This window comes from Ranitomeya variabilis, chromosome 2 (assembly GCF_051348905.1).
Source record: "Ranitomeya variabilis isolate aRanVar5 chromosome 2, aRanVar5.hap1, whole genome shotgun sequence".
Taxonomy (NCBI): Eukaryota; Metazoa; Chordata; class Amphibia; order Anura; family Dendrobatidae; genus Ranitomeya; species Ranitomeya variabilis.
The window spans coordinates 235,747,959-235,765,380 of NC_135233.1; the positions used below are offsets into that span (position 1 = coordinate 235,747,959).

Sequence of the window (17,422 nt, forward strand, 5' to 3'; positions counted from 1 at the left end):
GCGTCCTGGACGTCGCCCTTAACCCTCGCGCTGCCGGGGTCCTGGACGTCGCCCTTAACCCTCGCGCTGCCGGGGTCCTGGACGCAACTCTTAACCCTCGCGCTGCCGGGGTCCTGGACGTCGCCCTTAACCCTTGCACCACCTGTGTCATATATGACGTCCGGTCCCCATGCCTGGATCATGCACATACTGTAGCACACACACAAACATACAGAGCTTTCCTTAACCCTTTGCTTGCATTCGCGTACATGGTTATGATTTAACCCTTCCTGCTAATATCACGTGCAGCGTCACTTTACCCTTTCATTGCCACGTCTTTGTGGCCTGAGCCATAAGCCTTTCCGCGGTATAGTACATCCAGTAACCCCTTCCATGCCATGATCAGGTGTGCCTTCAGTTAACCCCTCGCCTGCCTTGGGTGGAGTCGTTGCACATTGCTGTGTTGTACAGCACGTCCTCTGCATCAGGCGAGTGTGCAGCACACACGTGTTCCCGGCTCGGCAGCACTTAACCCTCGCGTTGCGGGGCTCAGCACTCCGGACAGCGCCTCTGACAGCCGGTGCCTTCTCCGGCTCGCTGCTGCCGCTCTGTGGGGAGACGCGGGCACTGCAGGCGCGCTGTAGGGGGCAGCCTCCCGTGGGTTAGAGCCGAGTACACGCATCCTCTCACTCTCCTCCCTCCTGTCTTCTCTCCGGCATCTCTTACCTTTGTCTCACTGGCTCTCACTCCACCTGCACTTTGCTGCTGCTAACATGCAGCTGTGCTCCTGCCGGCTGCTCTGACACCTGTGCTGCCGCCTCACCTGTTCCTCGTGGTGCCCCTGCCTGTCTCTGCCTCACCCTCAGCCTCCAGGCTGGCACCTTCACTTGCCAGGACCCGGGCACAGGTAGGTCACCTGTCTGCTTGGAAGGAGGGTCTTTGAAGTCTTCCCGGGTGCTGCTGTGCTCTGCGGAGCTGGTGACTTTTCCCTGTGTTCCAGTGAGTGCTCTGCACTGGGGCTGGGTCGGGCGCTGCACCTCAGGGGGTTACACAAGGCTTTCATAACATATTGCAGATGTGACTGCAGGTTCAGGGGTCAGGAGGGCTGCAAAACCGCCAGCGCTGGAGAATCAGAGAGCCATGGGATTGAATCAACACTAAAATGCTCTGCAGGTTCTGTAGCCACACAGTATAGAGACAGTGCTCTGCAGCTGAACTAGACTGAAAATGCTCTGCAAGATCTGTTTCCACCCATTACAGACCACGCGCTGCTTCTGAACTAGATAGAAAATGCTCTGCAAGTTATGTATCCACTTATTACTGACGGTGCTCTGCATCTGAACTAGACAGAAAATGCTACGCAAGTTTTTTATCAACCGTGCTCTGCACCTGAACTCGATAGAAAATGCTCTGCAAGTTCTGTGTCCATCTATTAGAGACGGTGCACTGCACCTGCACTTGATAGAAAATGCTCTGCAAGTTCTGTATCCATCTATTAGAGACAGTGCTGTGCACCTGAACTCGATAGAAAATGCTCTGCAAGTTCTGTGTTTATCTAGACAGTGCTCTGCACCTGAGCTCAATAGAAAATGCTCTACAAGTTCTGTGTCCATCTATTAGAGACGGTGCTCTGCACCTGAGCTCAATAGAAAATGCTCTGCAAGTTCTGTATCCATCTATTAGAGACGGTGCTCTGCACCTGAACTCGATAGAAAATGCTCTGCAAGTTCTGTATCCATGTATTAGAGATTGTGCTCTGCACCTGAGCTCAATAGAAAATGCTCTGCAAGTTCTGTGTCCATCTATTAGAGATGTTGCTGTGCATCTAAACTCAATAGAAAATGCTCTGCAAGGTCTGTATCCATCTATTAGAGATGGTGCTCAGCACCTGAACTTGATAGAAAATGCTCTGCAAGGTCTGTATCCATTTGTTAGAGATGGTGCTCTGCACCTGAACTTGATAGAAAATGCTCTGTCTTGTATAGATACAGAACTTGCAGAGCATTTTTTATCTACTGCAGATGCAGAGCGCAGTTCGTGTTGTATAGATGCAGAGCATTTTCTATCTACTTCAGATGCAGGGCACTGTCTTGTATAGATACAGAACTTGCAGAGCTTTGCATTGTAACCACATCGAAATTGCTCTATACGTTCTGTATCCACGCAATACAGTCAGTGCTCTGCAGGTGAACAACATAGAAAAGGCTCTGCAAGTTGTGTATCCAGGTATTATGGAGCCTTGAACTAGGTAGAGTGCGCTGCAAAGTTTCTGATTTGCACCTAGGCTGCTGTGCAAAGTGTAGCCACACGCTAGCTAATGTTCTGCATCTAAAAGCTAGACAGAAGATCCTCTACACGCTCCGCATCCATCCCAGACAGACGACTCTGGGGAAGGTAGGGATCCAAACTAGATAGAAAATGCTCTGAACGTTTCTACTCTACACTTGGTAGACAATGCTCTGCTAGAGGGAAAATGCTCTGCTGCAAGGTATAAATCCACACTACGCAACTAATGTTCTGCAAGGTTTTTGCTCATGGGTTAGAAAATGCCCTGCACCTTCTGTCTTGATACTTCATAGATATCCTGTATAAATTGTGTCCACAGCAGGAAAGTAACGAGCTGTGAGTGATCGTGTTATAGGAGTTCCCAACACCTATCTCCCCCAACAGATAATGCTCCGCGGGATCTACACCTTTCTTGGGTGAGGTATCCGCTCTGATCACTGCAGCCAGAGAAGAGCTACTGTACTGGATCTGTGCACCATATGTCATGTGAAGTCTGGACCTGGTCTGGGGATTTGCTGCTCTTCATGTTCTAGATCCACATTAGATAAGAAATTCCCTGAAAAGTCTGAATCAACCGTGGTTGGATAAATTCTGAAAATGCTGAATCCACATGTATATAATGTTCTGCATCGGCTCCATTATGGTTTGGATCGACATTGGATAAAGTTCTGCAAATTCCATCTCTAGGTAGTTTGGCATAATCTGGGGCCACATAGGACCCCTGTGTTTTACTGGACACAAGCAAGAAATGCAAGACCACACTATAAATATATCATCTCTGGATGCACAGCTCTGCGGGCTCTAGTCTCTCATTGCTAATGCTCTGCGGGCTCTAGTCTCCCATTGCTAATGCTCTGCGGGCTCTAGTCTCCCATTGCTAATGCTCTGCGGGCTCTAGTCTCTCATTGCTAGTGCTCTGCGGGCTCTAGTCTCTCATTGCTAATGCTCTGCGGGCTCTAGTCTCTCATAGCTAATGCTCTGCGGGCTCTAGTCTCTCATTGCTAATGCTCTGCGGGCTCTAATCTCTCATTGCTAATGCTCTGCGGGCTCTAGTCTCCCATTGCTAATGCTCTGCGGGCTCTAGTCTCTCATTGCTAATGCTCTGCGGGCTCTAGTCTCTCATTACTAATGCTTTGCGGGCTCTAGTCTCTCATTGCTAATGCTCTGCGGGCTCTAGTCTCCCATTGCTAATGCTCTGCGGGCTCTAGTCTCTCATTGCTAATGCTCTGCGGGCTCTAGTCTCCCATTGCTAATGCTCTGCGGGCTCTAGTCTCCCATTGCTAATGCTCTGCGGGCTCTAGTCTCTCATTGCTAATGCTCTGCGGGCTCTAGTCTCTCATTGCTAATGCTCTGCGGGCTCTAGTCTCCCATTGCTAATGCTCTGCGGGCTCTAGTCTCCCATTGCTAATGCTCTGCGGGCTCTAGTCTCTCATTGCTAATGCTCTGCGGGCTCTAGTCTCCCATTGGAGGAAAGTCAGTACACCTCAGTCCTGCTGAAATCATGGCGGTTGGCTGACTTTCTTCCTACTTAGATGCTGGGTGCCTCCACAATGGCCACCTGGTGTGTATGTGTATAGTGGCAGGGTTGGCAGGAGACTAATTGTTAACCCTTTGAAAGCATTTTCTCATGGTCGCTGTTTTCGATCTCCAACAATATTTGTGAAGGAATTTGATGTAAATACCCTGCTCAGCCTGCAGGTGGCCCCTCGCTTTCGGTCAGCGCCCCTGTGTTCAGCTCCATGGATGCATCTGATCAATACAGATTCCTCCTAAAAGGCTTCTTGACCAACATGTGATTGATTGGAGTAAGCGATGCGTCCTCTCCAAGGATTGATAAAAGCCACTTGATGAGTGAGATTATAGGCTCCGGGTTATTTATCTAGAAGATATGGAGAGAAGCTTTACTGGAAGCATTACTATTCATCATGGAGGACGCCGGCCCCAAACGCTCCCAGCCATGCCCTTGGACCATAAGTGCTCTGGGAGCCGGGAGACTGTTTTTTATGTCAATTTACCATACATTGTTTTGTAGTTATTTAATTTGTTTTTATCTACAACTTTTTTATTTCTATTTTTTTATTAAATGTAAAACCATTCTTACAAACACATCCAATCCCTGCCATAATGTACATTACACATCTAATAACTGGTTAGTATCTATCTATCTATCTATCTATCTATCTATCTATCTATCTATGTGCTTGAAAGTTTATGAACCCTTCAGAATTTTCTGTATTTCTGCAATACTTTAATCTAAAACTGCATCTGGTCTCATCCGTCCACGGAACATTGTTTCGATCGCCTTCTGGCTTGTTCAGGTGATCTTTAGTAAACTGCCGACAGGCAGCAATGTTCATTCTGGAGAGCAGCAGCTTTCTCGTTGCAATCTTGCCATGTGCACCATTATTATCCAGTCTTGTTTTGAGGGTGGACTCTTGAGCATTAACATTCACTAATGTGGGGCAGGCCTTACGTTGCTTAGAGCTTATCTTGGGTTGCTTTGTGACCTCACAAACTAATATGCGCTGTGCTCTTGAAGTGATCTTTGTTGGTTAACTACTCCTAAAGGAGGTAATAATGGTTTTGAATTTCCTCCATGTGTACACAATGTGTCTGACTGTAGACTTGTGGAGTCCAAAATGTTTAGGGTATGTTCCCACGGTCAGTAAATGCTGCGAGTTGGACGCTGCGTACATCTGCTACGTCCAACCCACAGTGGCCAGATGTTACAGCATAGTGGATGGGATTTGAAGAAATGCTATCTCCACTATGCGTGTATGTGCAGCCACGGATTCCCTGCGGAGATGGACAGGATTTCCAGACCGCAGCATGTCTATTTATCTCACAGAGACGCTCAGTCTCCGCAAGATAAACGTCCCCATACAATGTATTGGGCGCTTTGATTACGGATGGTTAAATGAATATATCCAGAATCACCTGCGTTCAAAAGCCGGCAGCGGTTTGGATGGAACGGACATGTGCTGAATCAAAAGAGCTGCTGGTTCCTGACCGTGGGAGCATACCCTTAGAGATGGTTTTGTAACCTTTTCCAGCCTGATGAGCATCAACAATCCTTCTTCTGACACCCTCAGAAATCTCCTTTGTTCATGCCATGATTCCCTTCCACTAACATGTGATTTGAAGATTAGACTTTGATGGATCTCTGGTCTTTAAATAAAACAGGTCGCCCACTCACACTTGATTGTCATCCTATTGATTGAAAATATCAGACACTACTTTCGCATTAAAAGTTTCTGTTAATCCTAAATGTTCACATACTTTTTCCACTCACAGATGTGTGATATTGGATCACTTTCTTAAAAAAATAAAAAACAGTCTAAAATTTTCTACTAATTTGATTTGGTTCTGGTCATTTACTTTTAGGACTGTGAAAATCTGATTTAGTTTTAGGTACAATTTATGCAGAAATTTGGAAAACTCTGAAGGATTCACAAACTTTCACGCACTAATATACAGTATTTACCCTCCTTAACATTACAGTTGTTACACCAGTAAGGAATAAACGTGGTTTTAAGGAAATCACAAGATGGCTAGACATGTTACCGATCTGCAAGTGATGAATAATTGGAAACAACATTTTCATAACATCTGTATTTCTTCAGTCTGGACTATGAGACACATGCAGACACTTCCAGCCTAGGCTGCTATCACTGAGGTTATTAATGGTCGTCTGAGGAAGGTTCTGGCACTGAATGCACTTGGGCAAATCACCAAGATCCGCTGCTGGCAGCTCCTGAGTAATCACTGGTCATTGATGTCCCAGATGCGCTCGATGGGAGACAAGTCTGGAGACGCAGCAGCTATGGGAGCAGGATTAGGCCACGCAAGCTGCCAACAGGAGCACTAGGAACAAGCAACCTGACATTGTGTTAAAAAATGGCTCCTGCAAAATCTTTGAGAAATGGCCATACTACTGTAGCTGTTGGTGCACTTGCAATGAAGACTAGAGGGGTCCGGCTACCGTACAATATGTCACCTACCACCATAGTTCCAGGAGTGGTACCATTGCCCACATGTTCTCCAGATGGATAGTGGAATGCAGCAATGAAGGCTGGAATAGAGTTCTGTCCTTTTCATCGATGAGTAATGCTTATGTCTTGGACATAATCATAGCTGAAGATTGCTCTGGAGACCTTGTGGGCCACACCATGAAGAGGACTTCATGAAGGAACATGTCCCAGACAACTTTGTGCGTGTCCTAAATGTGCTCCCATGGCTGCAGCATCTGCAGACTTGTCTCCTATCGAGCACATTTGGGACATCATTGGTCGTGATTACTCAGGAGCTGCCAGGAGTGGATCTTGATGATTTGCCCAAATGCATTCAGTGCCAGAACCTTCATCAGACGACCATTAATAACCTCAGTGATAGCAGCTGAGGCTGGGATTTCTGAACTGTAAATGATCCATCCTGTTATTTCTATTCATGACTTTTGTTTTGGCCTGTGCACATTTAGCAGATTTGTTGCATTTTTGTCGTGTGTTTTTTTTCTTTGTCACAAAACTTGAAGGGTTTCCTGATTCCAGAAAAGTGCCTGGAATCCTGAAGTCTTATGCACACGTTTCTTATTTTTGACTTGCAGATTTAAATCTTCAGCATGTCAATTCTTTCAGGCTATTTGCTGCAGATTTCACCCATACTAATGAGCGGGGAAAAATCTGCATCAGAAACGCACCTATTTTACGCAACATTTTTCCTGCCAAGAAATGCAAAAACTTTGCAGGAATTTCTGCACCAACTACTTACCATGTGCTTACCATTGTTGAAGAGTAAAGATATCCATTTCATTCAGGGGCGAACACTGACAGCTTGGGGCTCCTGCTCAAAAAATGTCTGGGTCCCCTCTCTGCCCCGCATTCCGCTGATGATGAAGACAGTCTAGCAATGGGACCCCCGGATCCCTGGGCTCTGAGCAGCAGGCCAGATTGCCCTCATTATCACTGGCCTGCAAGCTGGGGCGTACATGGAGTTCACCATAGCAAAAGTTCTATTTGGGCCCACCACACCTCTAAAATGATATTTTTTTTTCTGAGATGGAGATACATATCTCCGTTAGGATTCGGTTCTGCTGAGCCGAACCATGTACCGGTATATATTATATTAAATTATATGTCCGGTATCTAATCTATACCATCTGGTATCTGATAAAGGGTTATTCCTCAAACAAATCAAGTTATCCCCAATCCCGATGAGAAGGGATAGCTTACTGACTTTTGGGAGACTGACCACTGGGACCCCCGGCAATCCTAAGAACTAAGAAGAGGAATCTGCAGCTCAGCCATGACTGTATTGGAGGGGTACATGCTTGTCTTCTGTTCTATTCATTGTCTATGGAATTGATGGAAATAACCAAGTGCAGCGCTCAATAGATAATGGAGAGAGCAGAGGCCGAGCATTTACAACTCTGCTCCATTCAGGACGAGTCTATAGACCCCTGTTCTCAGAATCTCTGGGGTGGGGAGCAGTGGTTGGATCCTATGGATTTGTTGAATAACCCTTCAAAGAGCCTGCTTGATTTCCCTATTCTTTACAATTACAGTATCATACATGAACCAAAAACAAAAATGTTCACATATACATACACATATACGGTTGTGCTCAAAAGTTTACACCCCCCGGCAGAATTTTTGCTTTCTTGGCCTTTTTTTTAGAGAATATGAATGATAACACCAAAACTTTTTCTCCACTCATGGTTAGTGGTTGGGTGAAGCCATTTATTGTCAAACTACTGTGTTTTCTCTTTGTAAATCATTATAACAATCCAAAACATCCAAATGACCCTGATCAAAAGTTCACATACCCCATTTCTTAATACCGTGTATTGCCCCTTCTAACATCAATGACAGCTTGAAGTCTTTTGTGGTAGTTGTGGATGAGATTCTTTATTTTCTCAGATGGTAACGCTGCCCACTCTTCTTGGCAAAAAGCCTCCAGTTCCTGTAAATTCCTGGGCTGTTTAGCATGACCTGAAATCTTGAGATCTCCCCAGAGTGGCTCAATGATACTGAGGTCAGGAGACTGAGATGGCCACTCCAGAACCTTCACTTTGTTCTACTGTATCCAATGACAGGTCGACTTGGCATTGTGTTTTGGATCGTTGTCATGTTGTAACATCCAAGCACGTCCCATGCGCAGCTTCTGGGCTGATGAGTGCAAATTTGCCTCCAGTATTTGCTAATAACGTGCTGCATTCCTCTTTCCTTCAACTTTGACCAAGTTTCCTGTGCCTTTGTAGCTTACACATCTCAAAAACATCAGCGATCCACCTCCGTGCTTTACAGTAGGAATGGTGTTCCTTTCATCATAGGCCTTGTTGACCTCTCTCCAAATGTAACATTTATGGTTGTGGCTAAAAAGTTAAATTTTGGTCTCATCACTCCAAATTACCTTGTTCCCGAAGTTTTGAGGCTTGTCTCTGTGCTGTTTTGCGTATTGTAGGTGAGATACTTTGTGGCATTTGCGCAGTAATGGCTTTCTTCTGGTGACTCGACCATGCAGCCCATTTTTCTTCAAGTGCCTCCTTATTGTGCATCTTGAAACAGCCACAGCGCTAGTTTTCAGAGAGTCCTGTATTTCAGCTGATGTTATTTGTGGGTTTTTCTTTGTATCCCAAACAATTTTCCTGGTAGTTGTGGATGACATTTTTGTTGGTCTACCTGATCGTGGTTTTGTTTTAACAGAGCTCCTGATTTTCCATTTGTTAATCACAGTATGAACGCTGCTGACTGGCATTATCAATTCCTTGGATATATTTTTTGTATCCCTTTCCTGTTTTATACAGTTCAACTACCTTTTCCCGTAGATCCGTTGACAATTCTTTTGCTTTCCCCATGACTCACAATCCAGAAACGTCAGTGGCTGGATGAAAGATGCAAGAGTCTGTCTGGATCCCAGAAACTCACTCAGCATTTATGCACACACACTGATTACAAGCAAACAGGTCACAGGTGAGGATGTTACCTTTAGTAGCCATTCAAACCCATTTGTGTAAACTTCTGTGCATGTTATCAGGCCAAAATCACCAGGGTATGTGAACTATTGATAAGGGTCATTTGGATGTTTTGGGTTGTCATTATGATTTAAAAAGAGAAAACACCGTAGTTTTACAATAAATGGCTTCACCCAACCACTAACCATGAGTGGAGAACAAGTTTTAGTGTTATCATTCATATTCTCTGAAACAAGGCCAAACGCGCAAAAATTCTTCTGGGGTATGTAAACTTTTGAGCACAACTGTACATACATGCACTCATATACAAATAGATACATATATATTTATATACATACATGCACACAGATACATACACAAACACACATAGATGCACACACATATGCATAGACACACATTCATAAACAGACATACACATATATGCACACACATGTATAAACACACGCATACATGCACAGACAGCGCCGGCTCCAGGTTTTCGTGGGCCCCGGGCTAAAGAGTCTCAGTGGCACATTTAACTCATACAACGATTTATGATGCACAGATACAGCAGAGAATAATAGGTGTAAGTACAATACCAAATATTTAACTTACTTCTTACATTACATGAGTGATATCTATTGTAAATTCTACAATACCATACAGCAGAGGGGATTCAGGTGATTGAGGGTCCACAGGTTTCAGTACCTGTAGTATTAGAGGTAAACTGTATATTGATAAATCTACCCTACCAGTAGAACAGTCCTCAGCAGTGTACCCTTTACAAATGTCAATTTCCTCCTATATTGTCCTCTATACAGTATAATGAGCCCTATATAATGCTCCATGTATGGGCCCCATATAATTCTCCATATAGATTAGGCCCCATATATTGCTCCATACAGAATAATACACCGCATATAATGCTTCATACAGCATAATGGGCCCAATACAGTGCTCCATACAGAATAATGGGCCCCATATAATGCTCCATACAGTATAATGGGCCACATATAATGCTCCATACAGAATAATGTGCACTATATAATGCTCTATACAGAATAATGTGCACTATATAATGCTCCATACAGAATAATGGGCCCCATATAATGCTCCATACAGAATAATGTTCGTCATATAATGCTCCACACAGAATAATGGGTGCCATAGAGTGCAGGTGTGTCACGAGTGGGCCTCGGCACTGGTGACACCGGCCCTGCTTGCCTGCAAGCCTCCATCTCTGGGCCCCGGTGCAGCTGCACTAACGATATATCCTCCCCGACCTCATTTATCTATAATCTCCTCTATGATAAATGTATACATTGGAGCTGTGGATCAAGTCCAGGATTACATACATTATTACTGTCTTCAATTTTGACGTGCCCACACTAGGGTCTTCAGACATCCACTTTTTTTTTTTCACAGACTGATTTTTATCCGTGTGCTGGACCAACTTTCATCCGTGTTTTGTCAGTGGGTTGGTTCTTATCATCAGTGATTTTCTCATATGCAAAAAAAATTTGCAGATCTTTTCATACCCATTACGATGTTAAAAACAGAGAGCACATGGATGGCATCTGTCTGTAATTTCCAGGGACCCATAATCACCCACGGGTGGCTTTCATCTGTGCCACTGATCAAAACTGGATATCTGTCTTTAATTTATTTGTGGACAAGCAGAGGTGAGAGGCCCCATAGACGACGACGGGTGGAAAACACTGGAGTAAAACGCCTTCAAATGTCACAATGTGTGATCAACGCAAAGCTGAGAAAAGAAAATGTGAGCTTTTACACCAGTCCTAAATGGGAGGAATTGTGGTGGGATGTGGGTGAGGCAAAGTCTACTCCGCACATTCTCCAACATTTCTGCCATTTTAGATTTTTAAATTATGCCAGAAATGTTCTCCTGCCGGTCTGCAGAACACTTGTAAGATGCCCCGAATTCAGTAAGAGGCATCTAACTCCGGCCATGCCTTCACGAAGACGACACACAAAACGCTAGTCCTACTGGATCCGGGCCCCAGCGTTCTTGCTTGTTGATATCAGATTTTGGTCCTTCTATTAACGTAATAAAGGCAATTTACATTGTAGCCACAATCTGCTAATTAGTGAGATGACAGCTACTGGCGGCTCCCAGAGCATCACAGGCCCTGAGGACAGGAGGGAAGCTAAATCTGCATGTTCCCCATCATTACTGAGAGAGGTGTCGAGAATTACCCTACATACTATCAATCTATCTTATTATCGAAATATCTATCTATTACCTATGTATCTAATATCTATTATCTGTCAATCAGTCTATTATCTATCTATCATTCTATTATCTATCTTTCTAATATCTATCCTATCTATCTATCTATCTATCTATCTATCTATCTATCTATTGTCTATCTATTATCTAGCTATCTACCTATTATATATCTATCTAGCTATCATTTATTATCTATCTATCTTTATCTGTCAATCTGTCTGTTTCTATCTAGCTATCATCTATCTGTATCTATATATCTATTATCTTTCTGTGTATCTAATATCTATCTATTATCTATATGTCTATCTAGCTATCTATCTATTATATATCTAGCTATCATCTAATATCTATCTATCTATCATATATATATAGCTATCATCTATTATCTATCTATTATCTATATAGCTATCTATCCATCTATTATCTATCATCTATCTATTGTCTATTTATCTATCCATACAAAAAAAAACTGACTAGCACCTCCTAAGTGTGAATAGGTGCAAGCTATAGTGACTGCAAATTATGTATAAAAACACAGCAGCACTCTGTGAATGCCAAGACGTATAGTGTCAATGGAAATAACAACTTCTATCTGCATTGCCCTCAGCAAGATGTACTTACAAAAAAACAAAGGATATTAGCGCATAAATTGGCCAATTCATGTGTGCCTGTCAACCATGGCAAGGTACACCTCTCTGACGGATCCTTCTATCTATCTATCTATCTATCTATCTATCTATCTATCTATCTATCTATCTATCTATCTATCTTCTATTTATCATGTATTATCTATCCTCTATCTATCTATTATATATCTATTATCTATCCTCTATTTATCTATTATCTATCCTCTATTTATCTATTATCTATCCTCTATCTATGAGCTATGTATCTGATACCTATCACTTATATAAATATCTGCCATAACATTCACCCCTGACACACCTAGCCCCTGGTGCTGTGTTTCCTCAACCCGAGCAATAATCCCTAAGGTTTCTCTTTTTCAGTGCATGAACGTGATGCTCTATGTGGACTCAGGAATATTTGCTTATTATAACCTGAAATGTTACATACTTAGAACCTTGATACAGAACTTCTTGGTTGATGGTGCAATGCTGCTGAGAGTACGTTATGTTTAATGTTCTATTTTACTTATTTTATTTGTTTGCTTTGTCATTGAAAGTATATTTTATCATTGGTATTGTGAATGATGATTTGACAGATTACTCTTGTTTCTACACTGCAATGTCACATGCCTGTTATATTATTTTGTGGAATCTTTCAATAAAAAGAGTTTAAAAAAAAAAATATCTACCATAACTTCTATTCTATCCTTCTATTTTTGCTGTAATGTATGAAAGCCTTTCTGTATATTGTCATAGGCTCGGCCTAATACCCGGGGTCTTTAAATTCCATCCTTTTCTCTTCTTGCAATTATCTGACGTGAATTAATTCACTGAAGTTTAGAAATGCCACTTTCATCATGTAATGAATTCATCCGGCCTGCGGCAATGTCAGGCAGAGACTTTAGAAAGCACCTGTCACACATGGTGGCGGCGTCTCGGCGATGTTACATCTTATCACTTTGCTGTTCTCTATTACACCCAGAAGTTCTGAGCTCCACCTAAACCATGGCTTAGACTCGCCCATTTATTTTCGTTAACACGCGCTATTTTTTTTTCTTATAAAACTCCACCTTTTTTTTCGGGAACTAATGACACCTCTAGTTCAATTTTTCAGGCTGAACTTCCGTACACAAGATAATAGGTCATGAGAAATTATTCTACATATTGATATTACAACCTGGAAACCATCAGCATGTAATATACTGCAGCTTGATGACTGTTTTCATGTACTAAGAAATCGTTTTCTACAGCGCAAAGAGTATACAAGGAAAAAACCAAAAGCTTATTGATGGCGTGTCACAATGATGGTGACTGTGGAGTCTGTCACTAAAGGGACTGATCCTCTTGTAAACCTTTTTGTAAGGGGGATATCTGATAAAGGAATTACCCTATTTGGAGATTTTCCCATGTTAGGAAAATATTATTATTCCCATGTTTATAAAATCTCATTCACACAGTGTGCTTCTTCTCCGTGCGTTTTTTTTTAACTGTGGAGCTTCTTTTTTTAAACATGTCCATTTTTTACCCATTTAATTAAATTCATAAAATATGCAACAAAAAGGCACATATATGTTTTTTTTAAGTGCAGGTAAAAGTGAACCCATTATATGTTTTGTGGGTTTTAAACAGTCGCCGCCTGACGTGGTTCAGACAGAAAGCGTTGCTATCCCCCAGTCTACGGTCCTATTCCCGGCAGGGTGGCCAGGTGACGGTAGTCCATCGCTTTGGAAATGGCTGATGACAGTTGCTGCTTCCTGATGTAGCGCCCCCACTGCCGCAGGGCCGAGGGGTACCCGGTACCGGGCCTCTGAGTCTCTGCTCTGGGGTTGTCACAGTGGCTAGACCCGGTCCGTGACCCTGCTGAGGGGCGCCCAATGAAAGGTGTGGAAGGTGGTGGTAGTGCGGTGCAGTGCTGGTCACAGTAAATAACGAGGACACCAGGTTGCAGTCTCTTTACCTCTTTACTGAAGGCTTCAGGATCCTCAGTCCGGAATACGGTTAACCAGGCTGCGCAAGTCCGGCCGGTCCGATGGCACCTCCAGAGTTCCCTTTGCAGGTGGAAATCTGTGCCTACCTTCTAGCGCTTGTGTGTTGCGGTCCTCCCCTGCTGTGCTCACGGGATAGTCCCCACAACTGTTGTGTCTGTTTCTCGTGTTCCCTCACAACTCGATTCTGATGTTCTTCTTCGTCCCCCAGATGATATGGCTAGGACGCACCCGTATGACGGGTAGGCTCGGAGCTCTTCCTGGACCCTAGTGTCTCCCTTCTCCTATTGTTGCCCCCTGTGTCTTCGTAGGTGATTTGTGTGAGACAGCCCGCCTATAGCTGACTGTCCTGCCGTAGGTTTGAAGTATTGCTTGGAGCCTAGTACTTCCTCGGCGTTCCGGCCACCGGCTACGCGCCTCAGTAGGATGTTGCCTCGTCTTACAGCACGACTCCTACTGGTATTTCTCCTTGTTGCGTTGATCTCGTTTCTCACTCAGCACAATAAACCTCGCTTCTTGTCCTTTCTTAGGGCACCGCCGCTATCTAGTGCAGGCACGGTCCCGTAACGTTCTCTCTGTTCGCTAGGCCTCTGTCAGGAACCCACCCCTGACAGGGACCCCCCTGAGTCTCTCCCCGCAACACCCTCTGCCACAGAGTGTTGCCTGTTCGATTCCCAGTCAGCTTCTCACTAACTTCCTATCCAACCCCCAGTTTTACCAGATTGTGAGGAGTGGCCTAATACATAGTACCCTTAGCTCCCCCTGGAGGCCAGACTGTGAAGTGTATTGGTGTCTGTGATACCTGGTCAGGTGAACCCCTTCAGTGCCATCAGACGTACCATAGCCCCCCTTAGCGGCGGAGCATCAGTACTGCAACGACCAGGACTCTGGGGCGCTGCACTGACACAAGCCGTGGCTTTAATGATAGCTTGGGTGAAGCAGCGCTTCAGACTGCATTATATAATTGTCTATGATGCCATTAATTAGCCCGAGTCGTTTTTGGGTTTCGGCGCGCAGACGTTGGCGCTTGCTTCCAGGGGACGCCAGCTGCTAGCGAAACCATTAACCAAACATATCCACCTTGCATATAAGTCATACTATAAATATCTGCGAGCGACGTGGAATAGGTGGCTTTCATCTCTATGGTGGGGCTTTGTAGCTGGTGGATCTGCTCGTCCCAGTTAGTCTTTGACTGAGAAGCGACGAACGCTTTGAAACCCCGCTCCACTTCACATAATGCTTTGTGCTTTTCTCATCTACTCGATGGAGATATTTTTTGATAGTGATAAAATCCCCCGCAGGTTTTCATGCGGATATCATGTGTTTACCAGACACTGCATCCTGTATGTTCCCTCGCAAGGTTATTTTGGATCCTCGCTGCCCTCCAGGTCTTTGGTTCTTCAGAGGAGTTACATAAACAGTCCTGGCTCCTTCTGTGTCCGAAGACCTGAGGTTTAACCATGAAAGGATTCTGCTCTGCCGAAGGAGCGAGACTGACGTCATCGTTAGGGAAGAGTGTGATGATCGTTAGATGCTTATTATAGATCCTGTTCTGTACAGGATGGATGATGATTAGTAAATGACTGGTATAGAATCAGGTTCTGTGCCCAAGATATCGGAAGATGGATGATGATTAGTAAATTACTGGTATAGAATCAGGTTCTGTGCCCAAGATATCGGAAGATGGATGGTGATTAGTAAATTACTGGTATAGAATCAGGTTCTATACTCCAGATATCGGAAGATGGATGATGATTAGTAAATTACTGGTATAGAATCAGGTTCTATACTCCAGATATTGGAAGATGGATGATGATTAGTAAATTACTGGTATAGAATCAGGTTCTATACTCCAGATATTGGAAGATGGATGGTGATTAGTAAATTAGTGGTATAGAATCAGGTTTTATACTCCAGATATCGCTAGATGGATGATGATTAGTAAATTAGTGGTATAGAATCAGGTTCTATACTCCAGATATCGGAAGATGGATGATAATTAGTAAATTACTGGTATAGAATCAGGTTCTATACTCCAGATATCGGAAGATGAATGATGATTAGTAAATTACTGGTACAGAATCAGGTTTTGTACTCCAGATATCGGAAGATGGATGATGATTAGTTAATGTGCCTTAGATCTCTTCCTATTGAAGATGATGTCCGAGAGATGAAGAAGATTATTAGAATATCGTTGCAGAATAAGATTGCTCTCTGAATGTCACGTTCTAGAGAAGATGGATGATGATGCCCACTAGATTATTACACAATTAGGCTATATATCGGAGAGCCTCTTCTGTAGAAAATGGATGATGATGATTATTAAATTATTATTCTAGTACAAGTTTGTACCTTGGGGAGCCGACACTAATGAAGGACAGATGATAATCATTAGAATATTGTACAGTTGTATCCTGAACATCATGTCTAGAGAAGATGGTTGAGCATCCTATTGTATAGTTGTATCCTGAAGATCATGGTCTAGAGACTGTTGATGATGATTATTTGATGACTGTTACAAAACGAATGATGATACAGTAGATAATGATCTAGAAAAGGTGGATGAATCTGATAATTGGTTTATTACCGTATATATTATGCCATTGCTGGACGTATTCCGTGTACAGAAGATGGATGATAATTACTAAATTATCCTACAGAAAGGAATTATATTGTGGAAATCGTTCTAGAGAAGATGGATGATGAGTAGTTTATGTTCCTTAAATCCCTTTCTATGCAAGATCCTGTTCGGGAAAGGATGTGTGAAGATTATTAGAGCATCATTACAGAATGAGATTGCTCCCTGAAGGCCACGTTCTAGAAAAGATTGATGATGGTGATGATCACAACAATATTATACAGGTAGACTATATACAGGAGAACCTCTTCTGGAGAAAATGGATGATGATGATTATTAGATAATTATTATAGAATAAGCTTATGCCTTGGAGGGCCGGCGCTAGAGAAGATGGATGTTAATAATTACATTACAGTTATAGAATGAGGGACTATATCATGGATATTGGTCTAGAAAAGATGGATGATGATAATTACAATGTTATATGGCTATAATCTGGAGATCATGGTCTACAAAAGATGGATGCTGATTAGTAAATTAATATCATAAAATGAAGGACCATAATGTGGATACTGGTATAGAGAAAGTAGCGACTACTAAATTACTATTACTGAATAATGGACAATACAGTAGATATTGTTCTAGAGATATTGGATGATTCATTTACTATATAACAAGGGAAATGGTGCATAGATTGGTCTAAAGAAGGAGGATGATATGATAATTACTAAATTAATATTGTAGAATGAGGGACTCTAATTGTGAATA

At 43.1% G+C, this 17,422-nt stretch overlaps 1 protein-coding gene across 2 annotated transcripts in view; it reads left to right on the forward strand.

The window, feature by feature from the left end:
- The first annotated feature begins 533 nt into the window (after positions 1–533).
- The window catches only part of LOC143809291 (caM kinase-like vesicle-associated protein), a 177,871-nt gene continuing 160,982 nt past the window's right edge, over positions 534–17,422 (forward strand). The window contains exon 1 of one of the 2 annotated variants that reach the window (XM_077292393.1): positions 534–886. The gene's annotated coding sequence lies outside the window, so the exon portion shown is untranslated. Of the gene's footprint in view, positions 887–16,858; positions 16,939–17,422 lie in introns of those variants that run through there. The other variant, XM_077292394.1, reaches the window with a different exon arrangement.